Below are 20,102 nucleotides of genomic sequence, written 5' to 3'. Positions count from 1 at the left end.
TCAATTTGTTGACTTTGACACTGCCAGAGTTGACTTTCACACACCCGCGAAATCTAGAGAATTTTTTTGTTTGGTGCGTATGAGTCACAAAGGACAGTAGAATTATAAATGGTGGAGTGAGATTTGAACTTGAGACGTATTGTACACAGACTCCCAGTCTTAACAGAGAGAAATCAAGGATGATGTCAATTTTTGGAGTGTAAAAATCAATGATGACATGTTTGTTTATGTTTGGAACTTGGAAAAAGGTGTGATACTAAGTTTATAACTTATTGTGGTCTCAATCGACTAATACATTATACATTTAGAGAAATAATCCCTTGATTTGAGGTTCTTTGACAGTTGGTAAATGGTTAGTTGAACTTTTAGTCTAAATAATCAATCAATTAACTAAATTAATGAACGCATCAATACTTCCTACTACAATCTTCTTTGAATATAGAATTGATTTGAATGGAGAATGTCTTTCTTAATTACATGGTTAAGACAAATTTCTGGATACGGGGAGCAGTCAAATTTTACGTAAGATCTAAAATGAATTAGACAAATGCCTAGGTTTATAGTTGTATGCATCTTTATTAAATGAAAAATAGACGTCATGTCCCTACCTTTATAATTTAAATTTCAACGTGGTTTAACAAGAAATCCTTTAGATAATATGTAGTAACTGTGTCGTTTATATCATCATATTATGGAGTAATAAAATTATGGACAATCTGAAATAATATATCATAGACTTGACTATTAATCAAAAACTTTTGTGTAAGACAGTCTAATGGTTAGACCACTTTTTTGGTACTAACTAAACTAGTGTAAAACATAACTAAAAGTAATAAAATCATAACTAATTGAATAACAAAATAGTTAAGGTATAAAGACAAATAGTTAAATTTATGAATCGAATAGTTATTATTTTCGAACAAACTTATTAATAACTAAAACTCATAAAATCTTAACTAATCGATCTCATTGTTTAACTAATCAGTTTCATCGTTTAACTAATTGGTTCGGTGCTTAACTAATAGGTTCGGTTGCATAACTAACTGGTTTCGTTGCTTAACTAATTAAATTTCAAACTTAACTAATTGGTTTCAGCAGTTAACTAATTAGTTAAAGTGCATGAATAAAAGTGGTCTAACCGTTAGACCGTCTTTCCTAAAAGTTTATAACTATTAATTCAGGGCGGAGGAATACTTACTAAATACCATGTCAAAAAAAAAAAAAAAAAACTTACTCAATACTAAGGTTTGTGAGTTGTGACAAATAGTTTTCATGGCAACAATCTGTATAGGAGAAATAATTATACCGAAATCTTAGAAACCCCATACAAATCGTATAATTGGGCCACTTGCATTAACATAAGTTACATGATTGTGATCAAACAGAGGTGATGTGATTTTGATCACATGAAACCACATGTCCTAGCATAGTACTACTCAATCCTACTTATGTAGTTATGACTCATTAATCTATATATTTGTAATATGTATATCCTATTTATGACTCACTAATCCTACTTATGACTCAATTCTTGATCTGATGTGATTTTGATCACATGAACTAATTGAATGAGACTGAAATTAAATCTAAAAAAAACAGCGCCTAAGTAAATATATCAATGTGGTTTTAGACTTTTAGCCGAATAGTAAGACTGTGTGTCAATACACAACAGATCACATGTTTCAATCTTCATTCATCATTAAAAAATAAAATAATTATACACTTATCAATCATTATTTCAATAATTACTCATATATAACATTATAAAATAAATAGTTTCACCATATGTTTTGCACCAATTAAGTTGCTTAATTATGGGCATCTAATAATTAAATAAAGTTTTAACTTTTGGGGGCAGTGACAAAATTTTGCACTAAAGGTCAACTTATAAGATGTTTGGTGTCTCCAAAGAGATACTAAAGAACAAGTTATAAGGTTACTATCCGAGTTTTCAATTTTCAAAAAAAATGAAACAAATTTTTCCCATGCAGAAAACAACAAAATTTGGGATTTCTGATATTTTTTTTTGAGATTGTCTTGTCTAGTTACAACATCAAGTTTTTACTAGCAACTAGCAACTTTTTTCGCCCTCTTTTGATTCAAATATCGCTTTTACAGACTGTTACGAGATTTAAAGTCGCCCTTTTAGATTCGCTGTATTAGCTTATCAGGGCAACATTGATTCAAAGAAGACAATTTCTTTCATTACCTTGTTTGTTCTGGCTTCTTTGGTCTTGATTTGAATTTGATTGATGAAAGACATTGTTATCTTGTTGAATTCTTAAATGGTCAATGATCATGTTGGTTTGATTGAGTGATTGGCTAATTAATCAGACAAAATTTAACTTTTTTTCTTGGATTATATGATTTAGCTAGCTAGGTTAGTGCTTTAACTAGGCACTATCTAGTTTCATCCTTATAAAAAAATAAATTAAAAAGTTAGTTTAATTAATTGTTTAGAGTATTTTGTTATAATACTCAAAATTTGAGACTGATCGAATCTCATTTACATCATTGCCTTCGTAACTCTATTTAAAACGAAAAGTTAGATTACGTTGCACACACGTCTATGAAATGATGATACTTGATTATGCCTTACATCAATACATGCCTTTTGTTGTGGAGAAAACTAGTTCCCAACTTCCCACCAATATCAATTATATCAAGCCACCAAGCTAAGGCCATTGATTTCAAGTGTAGACTTTAAAGATATAGCATCGATTATATTTATTGGACCACAAAACTTACTCGAGGTCAAAACCCATCAAAGCTATATATACAACTATACAAGTATATACATTTGTCACGACTTGTGAATAAATTCACAAATTAGACTCTTATGATTCTATTCCAAAAAATTTCAATTTTTTTTTTGTTAGGTTTTCTTCTTTTGTTATCTTTATTAATTGGTAAGATTGGCCTCGATCCAAAAATAGGAATGTCGAATTTATCTATATAGACAAAATATTAATGATGATCGATTAAACTAGCGGCTTGTGCATAAAAGTGTCCCATCGTTTTATTCTTGGTTATATTGAGAGCTATATATACAAGTATATGCACAAATTCACAAATTCGACTCTTAATGATTTTATTCCAAAAATTTCAATCTTTTTGTTATGTTTTCTTCTGTTTTTTAACTTTAAAATATTGATAAGAGTTTCTATGTCAAAAAAAAAATTAAAAGAAATTGATAAGAGTTGGCCTCGATCCAAAAATTGAAATACGGAATTTATCTCTTGTTCCGGTGTTGTAAAGATGGAAACAATGGGCTTCGAATGAAGGCCCTTTGGTATGTGTTGAAGATCTTGCTTGTTTGAATGAGTAGAGTCCGAATTCACCTGCACAAGAGCAAAGTCACTAGCCTCGGGGGTGTTTCCGAGGAAAGCCCCTCCGATGCCTAAGTAAGAACGATGCTCGGATTCTAGAGAGAGGTTCTCTAGAAGAGTAGTCTTAAGGCGATAAATTGGACGTACCTTGAGGTGTGAGCCTTGGCGGCCTATTTATAGTGTTTGCATAATAAATGCCCATAGGTCATTTATTGCTTTTGGGCCTTGGGCCTTGATGGATGGCTGACTAGCCATTGGTGGGTTTGATGCTGTTTGTTTAGAGCCATTGGGCTTTGGATTTAGTGGCCCAATTGAGAATCAATTGGGAGCCCAAACAACATGCCCCCCAGACCCGGTCCATTTAGAATTAAATGGGTGGGTTTCCAGCTGTCAGAAGTCCGAAAGTTCCCTCTCTTTTTTGAAAAGGGATGATTTGCATTGATGACAAGTGTTGGGAGTTGTACTGTGTCGTGGAGATCGTGGGTTGAGGAAGTTGATGCGCCCTTTTTCTTTTCTATAAATACTGGGTGCTTTGCTCTTTTTGAACTTTTTACTCCTTCTTTCAAACCCATTCTCTCTCTAAATTCCGGCGATCGCAGTGCAATTTGCTTCTTCAGATCTACGAAATTCGGCCAACTTTAGACTTCGGGAACTTGTGTTGTTCGCTTTATCGGCGAATTCCGCTTCGGAAAAAGGTAATTTGTTTCTGAGTTCTCCTTTTTTCTTCGTTCTTCCTTCTACCCCTCAATCTAAACCCTAGATCGAGATTTCGCGACCATGGCAAAGAATAGGGGCAAAAGCAAGTTCGTCGTTGGCTCCTCTAGTGAGAGAGAGAACGTGCCTTCGGGGAGGTTACCGAAAACTTCGAGGGGTCGGCCTTCGGCGAGGCCGTTGGAGAAGAGTTCGATTGGTTGGGATGCTTCCGAAGATGAACGCGCAACCTCTGGTGAGAGAGCTGGCTTTTCGGGTGCTCGTCGTCGTTACCCCGAGTTTCCAGTTCATTGGACGGAAGCTGATCCGAAGGGCAAGTATGCCTCAATTTTGCACGAGACCACGCAGATCGACGGTCCGTTGGAGAAATCGGTCAGCGGTGACTGGTTGGTGGAAGCGAAGTTAGGGAATTATCATCGGAAGGCCGAGGAGCTATACGGAATTCAGCATGCCTTGGGGTACTGGTGCGAGCTTCCCGAACAAGAGCGTCCTCGGGTGACTCATCCACCGAGGGGGTTCATTTCCGTGTATACTCACCATTTGGAGAATGGTCTCCGCTTTCCTTTGGATCCGTTCGTATCCGAGCTTTTGGTGTCGTACAACATTAGTTTGGCCCAGCTCACACCCAAATCTATGAGGCACATAATCGGATTTAGATGGGTGTGTGACTTCGTCAATTTCCCTTGCTCTGTCGCTATTTTTCGGGATCTTCACGATCTGGTTCTCAACCATGCTTCCAAGGGTGATGGGTATGGTTGGTGGACCATTGTCAACAAGAAGTCCCGAAAGAGGGGGGATCCGAACTACATCACGGCGTACCCCTACCTTAGCTCTGACCACAATTGGAAGACGGAGTGGTTGCTCGTCCGTGTGCCGACGGATCCGAAGCATCCCAACTTTTATCGTCCTCCGAAGTGGTTCGTGGCTCCTGATCCTGATATGAGGGGTGTGGCAGCTCCAGATCGGAACCATCGCCACTATGTGGACCTCCTCCAGTGGTTCTTGGCTCAAGAGGATAACCATCGACTGCCGTCTAGCTGGCTCCCGAATCTCAATTACATTTTGAGGGAGGACATTCTTGCTGTTGCCGGTCTCAGCAGGATTTTTGACAGGGGTAGGTGTCTTTCGGCTGAGACCGTTTTTCAGTGAGTTTGTCCTCTTTCCTGCTTCGTTTTGATGACATGTTTTGTGCTTTGTTTTTGCAGAGTACGGCTTTAGCTGCATTGATCCTAAGAAGTTGGGCATTTCTTTGGATTTGAAGACTATTCACGACCCGGCTCCCGAGTACAAGTTCGGAAAAGATAACCCTCGTAATCCTCGTCTGAAGGATTACGTGTTGTCTCCTTCGGGGGTTGCTCGGATATCCGAAGTTCGAGCTGATCCGTGGGATTCCGCCTCCTCTGTTGAAGCTGTTCCTGTGAAGGTTGTGCTTCCTGAGTTGAAGACAACTTCGGACCCGGTGAGTGTTCATTTATAGGCTCGATTTTCTGTTTGTCTTCTTCTTTTCGGTTGGCCGTCGGCTAACGTCTTGGTCCTGGACCATCTTTTTAGGGTCCTGGGACTGACGCTGTGCCGCGTGCCGTTCCTTCGGTTTCATCTCCGGCTCGGATAGATATCTCTTTATCTAGGAACCGGGTATTTCCCGTTTTTTTCTCTATTTCTTCCTTTTTCTTCTTTTATATTCGTTGACCCTTGGTCTCCCCTTTTTAGGATCAACGCAAAAGGAAGGGTAGCACTCTTTTGAGGCCTTCCACGCATCCGAAGAAAGCGAAGGCTTCTCAGCCCTCGGAGAAGGTATTTGTTCTGACTTGGAGTTTTTTGTAGTTCGTTTCTCCCTTTTTCTGAAACTAATCTTTGAACGCTTGCTATGTAGGAAGCGGTTTCGGAAGTCATGCCTCCTCCTAAGAATCTTCTTCACTTCATGCCCTTGCCAGGGCAGAAGTTAAAGAGTGTGGTGGTTGCTGAACCGCCGCCCGTGGATCAGCCGCTGATCGAGGAAGATATCATCCCCTCTCCACTGAAACCATCTGCTGCTTTGGGGATCGAAATCCAGGATATCACCGAGGTGATGGAGGCGATTGAAGCCGATTTTGTTCCTGGTTCGGATGTCCCTGAGGTAGCTGGGGAGAAGAAGGAGTCTGCTGATCTTCCCTTCGAGAGAGAGAAGAGTCCAGACAAGGAGATGATAGATCTCTCGGGCCCCGAAGCTGCGGTCCCCGAGGTTCAGAAGGAGGTTCCCTCTGCTGGAGAGGAGGAGCAGCCCGAGCAAGGTTTGACGAGGAAGAGGCGCCACTCAACTTTGGGTTCTACTTCTACCTCGGCCCTGGATAGGCTGATCCATGCTGATCCCTGTTCGGATGTTCCGCTAAAACGGATCCCCGAAGAAGTAAGGGAGGCGATGGCTCGATATGCCAGGGCTCCGATTTTGGGAGAGGACCCCTTGGCTCACGTGGGATCCTTGGTGGGCCCCGAGGCTGCTCGGGAGAATCTGCTTCGTGCTAACCCGCAGTGGAGGGTTCCTGGGGCCGAAGAGAGGAATCCGGCTATGATGGCCCAGTACTATCTGAACGAGGTAATTTGCTAGATTTTTCTCTTTGAGTTGTGTTTTTGTTTTATGTTTTTCCTATTTTGCTCATCTTTCTCTCGTTCCCAGGCTGTTTTCTGGTCCTCGTTCGCTTCCGAGTGTAGCTCGGTTGAGGAGAAACAATTGAGGAAATATCGTGAGGCTTATGCTCGTGATATTCCCATTTTGGACCAGAAGGCTGGGCAACTCCTCTCCGAGCTTACGGAAGTCAAGCAGCTATACCTTCATTATAGTCGCGAGGCTAGAGAGTCTGCTGAGAAGATCGGGACCGAGGTTGGCCAGCTCATCTTCCGAGTTGAAGAGGATGCTGAGAAGATCGCTTCCTTTGCTGAGGAAAAGAAGGATATGGCCGCTAAGTTCGCTAGCGAACTTGAGGAAAAAGATAGACTCTTCCAGGAGATGAAGTCTAAATTTGAAGCGGCCGACAAGGAGCATAAAGAGGCGGAGTTAAGGCTCCACCATTTTGTCCAGCATCGGGAGCTGATCCAGCAGCAAGCTGATAAGGTGCCTGTCCTTCGGCTGAAGCTTCGGGAAAAGGATGACTATATTCGGAAGTTGGAGCAGGAGCGAGTCGACCTCTACACTGCTGATCAGTGTAGAGAGCAGTACTGGAACGGCATCCTGGGTGCTCGGCGCATGTTTGCGAAGCACATGCCTCACTTCCCTTGGAACGAGAAAGTTCCCCTATGGATGCAGGCCGAGGACCACTTGGTGGAATGCCAAGCTGATCGAGATGAAGCTGAAGCTGAACGCCAAGCTGCTCTTGCAGAGGCTCGGGCCCAGAAGGCAACTTCCGAGGGTGATACTACTGCTGGGGGTTCTTCGAAGGATGCTCCCCTAGGGGCCGCTCCTGAGACTCCCAAGAGTTAGGGATTCGGGCAGTCGTCTTCTTCAGAGTCGGTCGGTTCCAGTTGAGGACTTCCGAATATGTGCTTGCTTTTCCCCCTTTTGCCTCGGCGCTGCGTTGTACTCGTTTCTTTTTGCTTTCTTAGTACTTCGGTAGGCCGGTATTGTCTGTTGATGGCTGCCGATTTTAACTGTTTCATTTTGTTTTCAATTTTTGAGGTTTTCAATGTATTTGTACTTCCCCCAAATATTGAATGAAAAATGAGTGTTAGTTACTTGGCTGCTTTTCAGTTTTGTACTTTCGAGCTTTTCAAATCCTTAGATCTGCCAGGGGACTCTTTAGTTTTGCGAGTTCTTCAAATCCGTAGATCTGCTAAGAGACTCTTTAGCTTTGCGAGTTCTTCAAATCCGTAGATCTGCTAAGAGACTCTTTAGTTTTGCGAGTTCTTCAAATCCGTAGATCTGCTAAGAGACTCTTTAGTTTATGAGTTCTTCAAATCCGTAGATCTGCTAAGAGACTCTTCAGTTTATGAGTTCTTCAAATCCGTAGATCTGCTAAGAGACTCTTTAGTTTATGAGTTCTTCAAATCCGTAGATCTGCTAAGAGACTCTTTAGTTTCCAGACTCTTCAAATCCGTCGATCTGCTCAGAGGTCTGGATTGTTCTTCCGATCTCTTGTGGTTTGGAAACCTGGGCAAGAGATCGCTAGTCTGCCTCTTAGTTATGCCTTCGGCGATCCGTGGATCTGAGCCGGAGTTTTATAACTTGATTCGAGCGACTGTTTGTGGCGAACAAGTTTAATTTGGTTATCGCGAATCCGAGGATTCTGGACGATTCCCCGAAGTGTATGATTTGGTCATTCCTTGCATTTTATCAAGGAATGGGCAAAGTCAACCTGTTTTTAGTCTCGGATTGATCAGATCCGAGGCTGCATGTATATATAAGGGGACAATAAATATAGAGATAAGTTTAATGAAACACATGGTGCCAATGGCTTTCCTCTTCTCATTAAACAACTTACTTGGTTTACAGACAGAGATCATACAAAATATTTCTTGAGAACATCGGTATTCCAATGGTTCTTCAGAATTGTTCCATCTAACTGTTTCAGCATAAACGTGCCTGGCCTTTTTTCGGAGTGGATGATGTATGGTCCTTCCCAAGTGGCTGAGAGTTTGCCATGGATCCGTCCTTTCTGAACCGAGGCGGCGTTTCTGAGCACTAGATCACCGACTTTTAGGGGTCTGGCGTTGACTCTTCGGTTATAGTGCTTGTTGACCCTCTGCAAATAGGCTGCGTTGAGCGTCCTCGCATCGTTCCGAGCTTCGTCCAGTAGATCGAGGGTTTCGGACAAAAGTTGGTTGTTGCTTTCTCCCTGGAGCCCATCATACCTGTTGTATGCCTGGATCCTCAGGCTTTCTGTTCCGATTTCCACAGGGATTACAGCTTCGGATCCATATACAAGGTGGAACGGTGTTTGCCCGGTAGCTTCTTTCTCGGTGGTCCGAAGGGACCATAGCGTTCCGGGTAGCTCTTCTAACCATTTGTTTTTGTCATCCTCGACTCTTTTCTTGAGTGCATTGAGGATGAGTTTGTTAGCAGCTTCGGCTTGCCCGTTGCTTTGTGGGTGACAGACTGCCGAGTACGCTAGGTGTATGTCGAACTGTTTGCACCAGTTTTGCAACGGGGTGTTGTCGAACTGTTTCCCGTGGTCGAAGACCATCAGTCTTGGTATGCCGAACCTTGTGATGATGTTCTGCCATATGAACTTGCGGACCTGAGGTTCGGTGATGGAGGAGACAGCTTCGGCTTCGATCCATTTGCTAAAATAGTCGACTCCTACAATCAACCACTTCTTCTGGTTCGTCGCTGAGGGGAAGGGACCAATGATGTCTAACCCCCACTGTGCGAACGGTAATGGATACAGTGTTGATTGTAGGGTTTGAGCTGGTTGATGGATGGCTGGTGCGAACTTTTGGCATTTCTCGCATTTCCTTTCCATCTGCTTTGCCTCGGAAACCATAGTGGGCCACCAGTACCCAGCCCGAAGGGCTTTATGTGCCAATGTCCTGCCTCCGATGTGGTTTCCGCATATCCCGAGGTGGATCTCCCTTAGGATGTAGTCAGCGTCTGTTGGACCCACACATTTTAGCAGCGGAGCGGAGAATGATTTCCTCATGAGCTCTCCTTCAGCGCTGATGATGAACCACTTGTTGAATCTTTTCAGTTTTCTTGCCTGCAGCTTATCCTCGGGAAGTTCTCCCCTTTCTTTGTATGCAACTACTGCGTCCATCCAGCTGGGTTCGGTACGTAAGCTGCATACCGTGGTGGGTAATAGGTCAATGCTTCTCTCTTGGTGAACTTCCACGTGGACCGACCTGTTTAGGTCGATGAGTGTTGAGCTTGCGAGTTTTGACAGTGCATCTGCTTGCGTGTTTTGTCCTCGGGGAATGAGAATGACTTCAAAGGATCTTAACTTTGACGTTAAGGACTTAATTTTTGCTAAATAAGCTGTCATGCTGGGCCATTTGGCCTCATACTCCCCTCGGATCTGGTTGGCTACAAGCTGGGAATCAGTTTTGAGGCGAACATGCTCGGCTTCCAGGGATAGGCAAAGTTCTATCCCTGCGATTGCGGCCTCATATTCGGCCTCGTTGTTAGTTGCTTTGAAGCCGAACTTCAATGCATACTCTATGCTTTTCCCCGTCGGGGGAATGAGTACAACTCCTGCTCCTGAGCCGTTTACTGTGGAAGATCCGTCAGTGAAAACCTCCCAAGTGCTTTTCGTGTCATCCAGCATTTCTTGGTATGAGCATTCGGCCAAGAAGTCGGCCAATGCTTGTGCTTTGATTGCTGTCCTCGGCTGATATTTGATGCCGAACTCTGATAGTTCGAAGGCCCAGGCCGCCAATCTTCCTGACCTCTCTATTTTGTCGAGTACTTTCTTGAGCGGTTGGTCAGTTAGCACTGTGATCTGGTGGGAGTCGAAGTATGGCCTCAGTTTTCGTGCAGCTACCACTACTGCATATGCGACTTTCTCGATGAGTGGGTACCGGGTTTCGGCCCCTGTGAGTGTTCGGCTGGTGAAGTAGATTGGCTGTTGCTTCTTTTCTTCTTCTCGAAGAAGCACTGCGCTGACGGTTCCAGGGCTAACTGCGACATATAGGTACAGGGTTTCCCCCTCCTTTGGTCTGGCCAGTGTCGGCAGTTGAGCTAGGTGGGCTCTGAGTTGCTGAAAAGCTTCTTTTTGCTCCTGTTCCCATATCAGTTCGGGATCCACTTTCCTCGGGACCCCCTTTTTCTTGACTGGTTCTGTTTCTCCCCCGGGGAGGTTCTTTGGTTTCAGTGCTTTGAAGAAGGGGGCTCCCTTGTCCGAGGCTTTTGATATGAACCTTGTCAGTGCGGCTAACCTGCCGGTTAGCCTCTGCACATCTCTCTTGGTCCTCGGCTCGGGTTAATCCAATGCCGCTTGGACTTTGTCTGGGTTCGCATCGATTCCTCTTTCGCTCACCATAAATCCGAGGAACTTCCCTGACTTCACCCCGAAGACGCACTTTTTTGGGTTCAGCTTCATGCTGTATTTCCGCAGATTTCCGAAGGTCTCTGCCAAGTCTTTGACATGGTCTTCCTCTTTGATGCTTTTTACGATGGAGTCATCCACGTAGACCTCCACGTTCCTCCCTTTCTGGTCGGCGAAGACGTGATCAACTAACCTCTGGTAGGTGGCTCCGGCATTTTTCAAGCCGAAAGGCATCATTTTGTAGTTGAACACTCCTGCGCTTGTGATGAACGCTGTCTTTGCCCTGTCATCGGGGTGCATGAATACTTGGTGGTAGCCTGAAAAGGCGTCCATGAAGCTGAGCAGTGCATGGCCGCTGGTGGAGTCAACCAATTGATCTATCCTTGGCAGGGGATAGCAGTCTTTGGGGCAGGCTCGGTTCAGGTCTGTGAAATCCACGCACATTCGCCAGGAGCCGTTCGCTTTTTTGACCATCACCACGTTGGCCAGCCATTTCGGATACATGCAGGGTTCAATGAATCCGGCCTCTTGCAACTTTTTCACCTCCTCGGCGATGGCTTTGTTTTTCTCCGAGGAGTAGTTCCTCTTTTTTTGCTTGACTGGCCGAGCTTCAGCGTTGACGTCTAGCTTGTGACAAATTAGCTTCGGATTTATCCCTGGCATATCTGCTGCTGACCATGCAAAGATGTCTTTATGATCCCTGAGTAATCGGATCAAATCTATTCGGAGCCCCGAGCTTAGGCCCTTGCCTATTCGGACGCTCCTGTCTGAATCCTCTTCGAGGAAGATATCCTCCATTTCTTGATTTGGTTCGGGAGATAGGGTTTCGGGGCGGGCATCAACTTCTGCGGGAGACAAGCTGCTCGTGCTTGCTCTTCTCCTTTTTGCCTCGCTTTCCTCTCCCGTAGCTCCTTTTTCTTCCTCGGGGCCGTCCCCTAGTTTGGGCTTTCGGACAGCAGTGTGGCAGGTTCTTCTCGCCACTTCTTGATCACCTCTGATTCGTTCGGCGAATCCTGCATCCGAGACGTATATCATCAGCTGGTGGTATGTGGAGGGGACTGCTTGCATCTTGTGAATCATGGTTCTCCCCATGATTACGTTGTATACAGAGTCGCAGTCCATCACCAAAAATTCGTCCCGAAGGGTTTTTGCTGCCTGGCCTTCACCCACTGTGACTGGCAGGGTGATCTTTCCTCGAGGGATAGCTGCGGATCCGTTGAATCCGATCAGAGGATAACTGACTTTCGTCAGTGCTTCCTCTGGCTCTTCGAGGATCAGCTGCTCGAAGCAGTTTCTGAAGATGATATTGACGGCACTTCCTCCGTCGACTAACACTCGATGTACGTTGTGGTTATTGAGGTCCATGGAAATGACCAGAGGATCGTCATGTTTGTACTGGACTCCGAAGCAATCATCAGCAGTGAAGGTCATGTTCGGGGGGTGTGGCTGGTTGTCTCCCACCGCGCTGAAGTTGACCCGATGGGAGAGGGCTCTTAGGTGTTTTTTGCTGGCCTGGCCAGACTTCTGTCCCCCGAACACCACTAGGATGTCATTCTTCTTGTGCCCTGTTGCTTCGTAGACCCTTTTCTGGGGTTGCTCGTGTTGTTTGCCGGTTGCGGCCTTTTCTTTTTCCTCCCTTCGGTCTAACAAGTATTGTTTCAGGTAGCCTCGGCGAACGAGGTCCTCAATGTTGTCTTTCAGCGAGTTGCATTCTTCGGTGTGGTGACCGAAGTCATCATGAAACTCGCACCATTTGTTCTTGTTTCTCCGAGCTGGGTTGGACTTGAGCTTCCCAGGTAGTTTCCACTTTTCGTCATTTCTGTTGAGGCTAAATATCTCTTTTCGGGGTAGAGCTAGTGGAGTGTAGTTGGTGTACTTGGGTTGAAGTTCACCCCTTCTCCCGTCTTTCTTCGGGCTCATCTCTCTAGCTCCTACTTTCTCTTTCCCCTTCCTTGAGCTGCCCTCGGGCTTGCTCTGGGTATTCTTTGTGTCTCTCGGATCGGACGATCCTTTCAATCTTGCAGCGGCCTTGTTGAACTCTTCGGTTCTGATGAACGCATCAGCCATTTGGAGCACGTCAGCTATTCTGGAGGGGTTCTTCATTGAGAGTTCGTCACGGAACCTCCCTTCCTGGAGCGCGTGCTTCAAGGCGAAGATGGCCACGTCTGGCTGCAAATTTGGTATGTTTGTTGATTCCTTCATGAATCTGGACATGAATTCTCTCAGACTTTCGTCTCTTTCTTGTTGGATTGAGGTCAGTTCTGCTGTGGTTCGCTCGGGGCGATTGTTGCTCACGAACTGTGTGCAGAATCTCTTTTTCAGCTTTTTCCAGCTCTTGATCGATCCCTTCGGCAGCGATCTAAACCACTCTCCCGCCACTCCGGTTAGCGTGGTTTGGAAATATTTACACCAACATGCTTCGGAGTAGGGACTCAAGAACATTTGCTGCTCGTAGGAGATGACATGATCCCTCGGATCTGTGATTCCGCTGTAGGTCAGGTGCGCTGGCAGTCTTACCTTCGGTATTTCTTCCATGATCAGCTCGTCCGAGAAAGGGGATGACGTGGGAGTCATGATTCTTTTCCCGAGTCTAGCCCTGATGCCTTCGTTTGCCGAGGTTCTGTGATTAGAACGTTCGGGCGTACGATGGGGGCTAGGGGTTCGATCATGCCTCCTGTCTCTTCTTCTCTCTCGGCTACTGACCTCGGGTCGTTCGCCAGATCTGCTTGGCTCGCCCACCCCGAGTCTCGTATGGATCGAGGGTCTTAACCTTGAGTGGACCGAGGGCCTCAACCTGCTGAGCACCGAGCTTCGGACCCGAGTGTTACGAGTAGTCGATTCACTTTGGAGAGCTGTTGGAGTAGGCGATGGTCTCGCAAACCAATCTGGTTGCTGTTGTGCCCTTTTTTGGGTGTCCCACGTGCTTTCCATCCACCTCGACGTCAAGTGTGTACCTGTCAAGGGAAGGAGTTCTTGTTCGGGTCTGGACACTTCCGCACTGGGTGGCTCGTTCAGCCTTCGCCTGGTCCTCCTCTCTTCTCTGCGGTCATTTGCCAATCCTTGCTGCTTCTCATTGAAGAGGAAGTTCTGCATGATGGTCATGGCCGCAGTGAGCTCTTCCCTAGTTGGAATCGGAGGTCCTGCATTTGTGGCGGTCGTAGCTCTGCTTGGCTGTGACCTCGCCATCGATTGAGGGTGCTCCTCTTGGTCAGATTCTGAATCTGACCGCACCATCATATCGTCGTCATTGTTGTTAACAACATCGTTCACCATTTTCGCGGAAAGAGGTGATTGATGTCTTTCAAAGGCTTTGAAGTGTTCTTCCCCACAGACGGCGCCAAATTGTTCCGGTGTTGTAAAGATGGAAACAATGGGCTTCGAATGAAGGCCCTTTGGTATGTGTTGAAGATCTTGCTTGTTTGAATGAGTAGAGTCCGAATTCACCTGCACAAGAGCAAAGTCACTAGCCTCGGGGGTGTTTCCGAGGAAAGCCCCTCCGATGCCTAAGTAAGAACGATGCTCGGATTCTAGAGAGAGGTTCTCTAGAAGAGTAGTCTTAAGGCGATAAATTGGACGTACCTTGAGGTGTGAGCCTTGGCGGCCTATTTATAGTGTTTGCATAATAAATGCCCATAGGTCATTTATTGCTTTTGGGCCTTGGGCCTTGATGGATGGCTGACTAGCCATTGGTGGGTTTGATGCTGTTTGTTTAGAGCCATTGGGCTTTGGATTTAGTGGCCCAATTGAGAATCAATTGGGAGCCCAAACATCTCTAAAGAAAAAATACTACTCCGTACATAATAATGATCGATTAAACTAGCTGCTTGTGCACAAAAGTGTCCCATCTTTTTATTCTTGTTTATATTGAGATTTATAAATATTACAAAAATACGAAATAAAGTGACTCGGCCTTATAAATATTACAAAATACGAAGTAGGATATATGACCTTTCTTTTTACCTTATTTTTCGAGGGGAAGAAACCATATATTCCTAGAGTACACCGAAAAAAAATTAATTTTCTTAAATGAGAGAATAGTTGGCAGATCATTTTCAGGAGTTTACTCTTTTGCATTAAATCTAATTAGTTGCCATTATATATATTGGACCAACGTAAAGATCATATTATCCCCGGTCCCTCCTCGTATTTTATTTTTCTAAAATTATCTTTTACTTCTATTTTATAGTTGCTGAAGACGAAAATCTTACGGAGTAACAATTTGTTAAGCATATCATACACATCGAATATTACACTACAAAAAATTGTACCATTAACGACGAAAAATTCCGTCGATAATCGTTGATTAATGACGGGAGTTCCTGTCGGGAACCCGTCATAAAGATAGGTCGTCGTTAATGGAAAATCCCGTCGTTAATCCGTTGTAAGAGACATTTGCGACGGTTATTCCCGTCTTTATTTGGTTGTTAGCCTCGTCGCAAAAAGCTTTTGCTACGGGATTTTGACCCGTCGTAATTAGGTTGTCGTTAAAAATACAAGTTCTTGTAGCGTTAAATGTCAGAAAAAATATCAGTCAACATATATGAATAGTTGTAAAAATGACAAAAATATAAGCAAATTAATATTTTTAACCAATTAATAAAAAATTAAAAACCCATGTGTGCACATCATTAATAATTGCCGTACTCTTCTAAAAAAAAAAGAGCATGAAATAGCTCGTTATCGTAGGTGTTAATTCGTTCCCGTTATTTCTACTCATTTCATGAAAATTAAATTCATCTATATTCATAAAAAATAAGTTAGGGTCTATCAAGTACTACGTATAACTTATAAGTTATAACTAAAATAAATTATTATAAGTTCAGTTTAAGTATTAAAATCGAGAAAATAAATGAAAATCGGGTGAATATATATGTTGCCATATGAATACATATATACGACTATACGAGTAAGGAGTACGTAATCGAGCTGTTTGACTAAGGGTCTGGTCAATTAATATATAAACTAAGGCTTCGTTTGTATTGCACTTATTTTGACTAAATTTATATTTATCTGAACTTATTTGAACTTAACTGAACTTATTTTGTCTGAATAAGTTGAACATTTTTTTTTGAGGGAAAGATATTGTTTTTATATTAAGATAAGTCCATCTCCACCAAAGTGTTTAGGCTTTGTGGGAAGGAGCTATTACAGATGCGTTCTGATCCATTATCAACCTCCCATCTAGCTACTAGGTGTGCAGCTGTATTGCCTCCCCGTCTTACATGAGTACATTTAAAAAACTCAAAACAGTTGCTAACCCTTCTAATATCATCTATAAATAAGAAGATTGGTGCAGCTCCCTCCTCCCTGGTGTCAATCATCCGTACAATATTTATGGCATCACACTCCAAAATAATTTTCCTGTACCCCAACCTCCTAGCAATTATTATTCCATACCATGCTGCATATGCTTCGGCCAGTTCAGCCGCTCATTCTGCCTTTACTCGCTTCACTGCAGTTGCCAATACCACTCCACCTTCATCTCTAATGACCACTCCAACCCCTGCGCCTGACCTGTGTAGGTGAGCATCCACTTGTGTGTTGCGTCACCATCTCATTGTATCGCATGTAGTCAGTCACAAGTCTAGCAAAACCCGCAGCAACTTGAATTGGTTCAGTGTTCCCACAATCGAAGACAGCCTTGTTTCGACAGCACCATCCAGCCCACGCCAAGGTTGAGAACAAGCGAAGCTTGTCCTGTGTCATCTTACCTGCCGCCCACACCAGTCTGTCTGCAAACGAAGAGGTGGGTGCGTCCTTCAGTATGTCCAGGAACTCACTACTTTCCCAAATTACCTGAGAGTGTTTACATTCAAAAAGAGCGTGGATGATAGTCTCGTCGAGTGCCCCACACACCGTGCACTCCATGGTTGGTCTGATATGGCGCCTAAACAACACACCCATTGTAGCCAAAGTTCCCTTGCAAGCCCGCCACAGGAAGTGTCTAAGCTTGGGAGGACCCTCCATCTTCCACACCCATGACCACAAGTCCGCCTCTCTTGATCCAAACTGCAGCTCCCACGTTCTAGTATGTCCTAACATCCCGAGCCAATATGCTGATTTCACGCTGTAAATCCCATTGCTTGTTGGCCACCAATAGTATGAGTCACATGGCCACTGCGAGGAAAGTGGAATCGCATAGACCAAGCGTTGTTCCTCCTCTACAAACACTTCTCTAACCCTCTCCTCATTCCAGCACCGATTCTCATAGTCTATGAGGTATGACACCCTCATATTCATATCACTGTTGGCCTGAGGGGTAGGTACGGTGTGCGTGCCTTTCCCTGGTAGCCACGCCTCAGTCCATATGCCAATGGATGAACCATTCCCAACTCGCCTCTTTAAGCCATCTAGTAACAAGGATTTCGCCCCCCACAAACTCCTCCAAGTGTAACTTGGGTCATATCCTCTCCTAGCCTCCACCACACAAGAGTTTTTGTAGTACCGTGCTCTCAACACCTTACTCAGCAGTGAGTCCGTATCCATACTAAGACGGAAGCATTGTTTAGCAAGTAGTGCTTGGTTAAAACACCGCAAATCCCGGAACCCCATTCCACCCATAGCCTTGGGGAGGCATAAGGATTCCCAACGATGCCAGTGTATCTTTTTGTCCGACTCTTTATCACCCCACCAAAAGCGAGCTAGGATAGAATGAATTTCATCAATAAGACCATCCGGAATCTTGAACGCACTCATCATGTATGTGGGGATTGCTTGTGCCACCGCTTTGATTAACGTCTCTTTCCCGGGTCTCGATAAGAGTTTTTCCTTCCACCCTTGCAATTTCTTCCAAATTCGTTCCTTTAAGCAGGTGAAAATTGCCTTCTTTGACCTCCCAATGATTGTAGGAAGCCCCAAATATTTCTCATGTCGATCCACCTCCCGCACTCCTAACTTTTCCACAATCTCTCTTCTTCTATCACCCCCCACACATTTGCTAAAGGCAACTTCGGTTTTGCTTAGATTAACTTTCTGACCGGATGCTCTCTCATATGTACTGATTATATCAGCAATTTTAGAGCATTCATGCAAATTTGCCCTCGCAAAGAGGATACTATCGTCGGCAAAGAACAAGTGTGACACTCTAGGGGCACTCCCACATACCCGCGTTCCATGGATTGCTCCTTCCTTTGCAGCCTTACCTAGAAGGGTCGAAAAAGCGTCGGCACAAATGAGGAACAGATATGGGGAAATAGGATCCCCTTGTCGGAGACCCCGTGCCGGAGTTAGATCACCCGAGATACCCCCATTGTATTTGAAAGCAAACTTTACACTCATTAAGCACCCCATTACCCGTGAAATCCATGACTCACTAAACCCCATCTTACTCATTGCCTTCTCCAGAAAAACCCACTCTACTCGATCGTACGCTTTACTCATATCTAACTTCATTGCCACCGTGCCATCCTTGCCCTCTCCTCTTCTTTTCATGGCATGAAAAATCTCAAAAGCCACTAGGGCATTGTCCGTAATAAGCCGCTTTGGAACAAAGGCGCTTTGTTCCAGGGAGATAATAGAACCCAACATTGGTTTTAGCTTATTTGCAAGCGTCTTTGAGATGATTTTGTATAAGACGTTGCAAAGGCTTATTGGTCGGAATTCCATCATGCTCTTCGGGTCATTGCACTTTGGGATTAGTACTATGCACGTACGATTTGCTTCAGATAAGTCAGTCTCTCCTCTCCACCATTCCTTCACAAAACTCACAATATCCCCACCTACAATCCCCCAAAATTTCTGAAAAAAGAGGGCGTGCATACCATCCGGCCCTGGGGCTTTATTGGGATGCATTTGGAAGAGTGCTTCGCGTATTTCTTCACCCGACGGTTCCTTATCAAGCCTGCCATTCATCACTTCTGAGACCTTCCTTTCGACACCTTCCAATGCTTCCTCGAAGCCAGTGGGGTTGCTTGTGGCAAACAACCCCTCAAAATATGTTGTAATAATCTCATCTAGCTCCTCTGGCTTTGTTCTCCATTCTCCATTATTATCATTGAGGCCTACTATCCTGTTCCGTTTCCTCCTTTGGCTCGCTTTGTGATGGAAGTACTTTGTATTCTTGTCCCCATCCCGTAACTCATTCGCCCTTGCCCTGGCGTGCCAGTAAGATTCTTCCAATCTGTGTAAGTCATCAAGCTCCTCGGCAATGTTCTTGCACTGCATTAGCACAGTAGCATCGTGTTTACTATCTTGGAAGCTTTTTAGTCTCTTTTCAGCATCCCTTATCCTCTTCTTAATGGCCCCAAAAGTCTCCGTTGCCCAGGAGGTTAAGTGTCCAGCCACATTTGCGATTCTTGTCACAATATTGTCATCTCTCGACCCCCTCCAAGCATGAGAGACCACCCGACCGCAATCCTCACTCGACAACCACATTGTTTCGAACCGAAACGGTTTCTCTCTTCTCTTCCTCTGGTTATCCGTGCCACATTTCAGCATTATTGGAGCATGATCGGAGCGATAAATAGGAAAATGCAAAACTTCAAAGCATGGAAACAGTGAGACCCATGCATCATCCGCCATAAACCTATCTAGTCTCTCCCGAATGAGTGTCTCCATGGTATTGCCATGTTCCCATGTAAAGATACTACCTTTAAAACCCAAGTCACGGACTGAACACGAGTCCATTGCACCACGAAAATCATCGATCAATGAGCCCTACGCACCACCCCACCTTCCTTTTCAGACATACCAAGAATTTCATTGAAGTCACCAAACATGATCGTTGGAAGCGCACTCCGAGCCTTCACTTCTTCCATTAGTGCCCAAGTTCTATGTTTTTCTTCCGTCTCCGGCCAACCATATATGCCGATTGCCTTCCATATTCCGTCCCCATTCTCTCCCCGAACTTCCGCTTCAATGTGATGAGGCGAGAAAGATAGGACCTCAACATTAATGTCCCTCCACCATAGTCCCATACCCCCCGCTCTGCCATTGCTGCTCAGGCAAATTCCATTCACAAAACCACATTTGCTCCGTACTCTTTCGAGTTGTCGCGCATCAATCTTCGTCTCCATTAGAAAGACGATTTCTGGCATCTCCCTCCAACACCTATCTCGGAGGGCATTCACTGTCCAAGGGTTGCCAATCCCCCGGCAGTTCCATGACAAGATTT

This window comes from Spinacia oleracea, chromosome 5 (assembly GCF_020520425.1).
Source record: "Spinacia oleracea cultivar Varoflay chromosome 5, BTI_SOV_V1, whole genome shotgun sequence".
In the NCBI taxonomy this organism is placed as follows: domain Eukaryota; kingdom Viridiplantae; phylum Streptophyta; class Magnoliopsida; order Caryophyllales; family Amaranthaceae; genus Spinacia; species Spinacia oleracea.
The sequence above is the reverse complement of the archived record's forward strand: the minus strand, read 5'-3'. Positions refer to the sequence as shown.